Below are 4,759 nucleotides of genomic sequence, written 5' to 3' on the forward strand. Positions count from 1 at the left end.
GTTGATTAATAAACTTTTTTTTTTCGCCTACCTATTTTCTTATATTGAAATATTCTTCTTTTCCCAATTTTTCCTTGCTCAGTCTTTCCTTCAATTAAGAGGAGAACAATTTTTCAGTTGTCACTGTCAATCTGTTAGAAAAAAAAAAACATTGTCATTAATGGGTATTACAAATAGGTACATTAAAATAAATATCACCTGTCTCATGGAAATTTCTGTTTTGACCCCTCTCCTAGCTACGTGCCAGCAGTTTTATATAGAGTAAATGGTAAGCCAGAGAATTTACAGGCGCTGTTATTTGTTATTCAATGTTCATCTTTATAAGGATAATGTATCATGTGCAAAAACAGCCTGTCTGTCAGCAAAAGGTAAATCTGTCACTGTAAAATTATTTTCTTTAGTAAAAAAAAAAAAAAAAAAAACTTTAGTAAAAAAAACCAGGTTTTCATTCAACCGACGCTTAAGAAGATTAAAGGAAGATTATCAGCGGGAGTGACCTAAATTGGCTTACCTGTGGATGGACCTCTTGTATAAGTATCACCTCTGTAACTTTTCTCATTCATCTACCTGAAGAGGGAGACAGCAGTCTCTGAAACTATAGTATTTGTCTCTATATATTTTGGTGTTTTTATGGGCTCCTTTTATTAGATGGAATTCTGTTATAACAACACTTTTTTCCAGTCATATACATATATATATATATATTATATATATATATATATATATATATATATATATACTAATATATATATATGTGTGTGTGTGTGTGTGTGTATAAATATATATATATTATATATATATATATATATATATATATATAGATGGAAAGAATGATAAAAAAAATCCTTAATTGAAGGTATTATACACGAAAAATGTTATGGTAAAAACATTAGATTTCCTGGTCCAAACGGAATGATTTCACATATATACCAATACACTGTTTTTACTGCGCTAAAATACAATCCATCTCTCTCTCTCAACTCTCTCTCTCTCTCTCTCTCTCTCTCTCTCTCTCTATTCCTAATATTGTGTAACTCTTTCTTACTAGTGCAGATTACGCTTGTCACAAAGCTAAGCGAGAGAGAGAAAAGAGAGATTATTCAGCATTTATAACACCAAGAGACCTAATAACACTATCCAAATCTTTCAAATACTTCCAGATATATTTTGACAAATCGAAATATCTCTCGTGATATATAGAAACTCAACGAAGAATCGAGAGAGAGGAGTGTGTGTGCAAGAACTGGGTATGGTCTCCGCAGATATGGATTCCAGCTTCAAGAAAATATGGCTTTTGCCTGGCCTCGGCAGCAGCTGTTGTTCGGACGTTGTTGTCCACATGTCAGCGATTTACTGAGAGAAGTCTGACGCAGGAATAGTCATCTTGTTTGCTATAGCGGCCTATTCACTGGCGAGGATGTAGATCTCTGAGGAAAAGGAACTGGACGAGAGAATTGAGGCCTTGCGAGACACCATCAAACAGGTGAACTTGACATAATAAATCGTCAGTTGCAGCAGAGATCGACTACTATGAAGGCATTGGACAGATCACTGTTGCAACAGCAGGCCTGACGAGAGGGCCCACCCCCTCTAGGCTGAAACTTTGTTCCTGAAGAAAGAGAACGATAAAGAAGGAGAAACAACAGCTGGAAAACAAGATCCTCAAGATCACAGAAGATCACCAGATGAAGTACAACACAAAGGAAATTTGGGCAGAAAACGATGAATTATGCGAGGGATTTGTCTGTGTAGTTAGCAAATGCAAACTGCAACTTCAAAGGTCTGAGAAACTCTTACGACGAGGAGAAAGCCAAGCAGCTCAGGACTGAATAAACATCGCGGATGGTGAGGCTCATTCAGAAACAATGACGCGACCGAGGCAGCGCGAATCCGAGAGGAAAGACCTCGAGCTCAGGTTCTAGCGCCTGCTGAAGAAGTGGAAGACCTCACGAAGGAAAAGCGTCGACTCCAGTGTGAACCTAAGGTGGCGGAACTCAAGAGGATGAAAGGCTTCCCAAGTCCTCAGAATCCCAACGGGAAAGCGCCCTTCAAGACACACATGGAAGAGGACGAACGAACGAACACACGTCCTCGTCTGTCTCTAAGAAGGAGGAAGGCTTCGAAATCGAGAAGAGACGAGTCGAAGCCTCCGGCAGATTCTCAAACCAACCTTCCGCTTCAAGCTCTTTTCTCACCCTCCATGAGAGAGTCTGCCATTAACAACAACAAGGAATAGAAAGAAGTTTTTGGAGGAAACCAAATGTCTGGTACATATATGGAACCCTCCAAAATGTGAAAACAACCTAGTACAAGCTGCCAGAGGACCGTCCACAAAAAAGTTATCTTTCAAAAAGAAGTTGAAAAGCATATAACACCATGTCAGGAAATTCTAAATTTATATATATTCAGAAATTCTGAATATATATAAATTCAGAGTAGGAGCGATACAAAGCTTCAAGAACTACAGTACAAACTGTCAGAGGACCGTCCACAAAAAAAGTTATCCTTCAAAAAGAAGTTGAAAAGCATATAACACCATGTCAGGAAATTCTAAATTTATATATATTCAGAAATTCTGAATATATATAAATTCAGAGTTGGAGCGATACAAAGCTTCAAGAACTACAGTACAAACTGTCAGAGGACCGTCCACAAAATAGTTATTCTTACAAAAGAAGTTGAAAAGCATATAACACCATGGTCAGGAAATTCTAAAATTTATATATATTCAGAATTCTGAATATATATAAATTCAGAGTAGGAGCAATACAAAGCTTCAAGAACCACAGTACAAACTGTCAGAGGACCGTCCACAAACAAGTTATTGTTCAAAAAGAAGTTGAAAAGCATATAACACCATGTCAGGAAATTTTAAATCTATATATATTCAGAAATTCTGAATATATATAAATTCAGAGTTTGGGCGATACTTCAAGAACTACAGTATTTTTTTTTTTTTTTTGGTGAGCAGTGCCAATGAGCAGAGGGAAGGCGCTCATTGCTGGCTAAACAAAACCCCTCTGCAATGATTTGGCTCTGTGGTGACACCCAAGCAGTGAGGCATCATGCCGTTAAAAGCGCAAGGAGAGAGAGAGAGAGAGAGAGAGAGAGAGAGTTGAGAAAAAATTCAGAACCAGATGGAAGAGATAGGCTACTTTTGCAGGTGAAGGACGGAATACTTCTGGAGGAGTTAAAAAAGAATCCTGAGAATGCCAAACACGGCATAACTGCTCACTTAGAAAAGACAGAGGACAGCAGGCTCCAGGAAGGCGAGAGGTAAAAAAGAACGTTCCTATAGGTACTAAGAAGAAATTCAGATGGCATTAGTTGTAGATACTGAAGAGGAGGAGGTGGGCTGACAGAAGGGCTGAGAGAAAGCAGAAAAAGGATGCATGAGGGTCTGCAGAGAAGAGATACAAGGAGACGAGAAATAAAGGAAGACTGGATAAACGAAGGAGTCTCGGAAGCGGAAATGAGAGGAGGTGGAGGAAAGCGAGATAAACCAAAGAGAAATCAAACGGAAGGATAGCAAGAACATCGATAGAAAAAGAAAAACTCTGAGTTCGTAAGAGACAAAAGAAGATCAAGCAAAATGAGAAAGAAGCTATTAGAAGATCATCAATAAACCGATTTTGTGCAAGGTGAAATTGTCAATGTTCATTTGTGGGATCCTCCTGAGAACGAACTACAAATGGAAACCTGTTTCAAGGAATTCTAAGAAGTGTTGTTATGGTGAGCAGTGCCAATGAGCAGAGGGAAGGCTGGCTAAACAAAACCCTTCTGCAATGATTTGGCCTTGTGATGACACCCCAGCAGTGAGGCATCATTGCCGTCAATGCAAGGAGAGAGAGAGAGAGAGAGAGAGAGAGAGAGAGAGAGAGAGCTGCTATAGGATAATGAAAAAGAAGGACATTTCCGTCTGAATAATATTAATATGAATAGTCAATTCCAATAATATTTAAGGCTTTTTTTTTAAATAGAAAATATAACGATTTACAACAATACGATGTGATAAGATTTCATAATTATTATTTTCCATAATATATACAATAACATTTCTTAAAACAGAAGGTCTCAAATATATCCATTAGATTAATAACTAAACAGGAATAAAAGCTCTCTCTCTCTCTCTCTTCGTTACCATTCCTCATACTCTCTCTCTCTCTCTCTCTCTCTCTCTCTCTCTCTGCACTGTATGCATTTCTTTCGTTACCACTCCTCATTCTCTCTCTTCTCTTTTCTTATCTCTTTGTCCAAATATATTTCATTCATTATTGCATTTCTTTGCCCGATTACCGTAATTTCCCTACTCCTCCCATTCGAACCATTCTATCTATGTACTGGTTGTTTGAACGTGGGCCACCTTTCAGGGAAAGAAGGGCATGATCTCTCCAAGCCAGGTTTGGCGGGGCGACGCCGCTTTTGTTGCTGGCTGTACTTTACTAGACAGCCGCCCATATACCATATGAATGATGATTCATAAAGTACTAGTAACAGTAGAGTATTATTGTTTCACACTATCAAACTCTTGAGCACATTAAATGAGAATGTTAATTGTGTAATCCAGTTCCATTGCTCAATTCATATTTCTTTTAACCAGAATATGCATCAAGTCTTACACAGATTCTGTTAAAACCCTTGGAACCTTGGAGTTTCAAGGATACGAAAAGTATCGGTCATAAGGCCTGTGTGGGTAAAGACCAGTATTTAGCCAATTAATAATAATGCATTATATAACATGCTTCGTTTTTCGTATGCA

The sequence above is a fragment of the Macrobrachium nipponense genome, chromosome 31 (genome assembly GCF_015104395.2).
Source record: "Macrobrachium nipponense isolate FS-2020 chromosome 31, ASM1510439v2, whole genome shotgun sequence".
NCBI lineage: Eukaryota > Metazoa > Arthropoda > Malacostraca > Decapoda > Palaemonidae > Macrobrachium > Macrobrachium nipponense.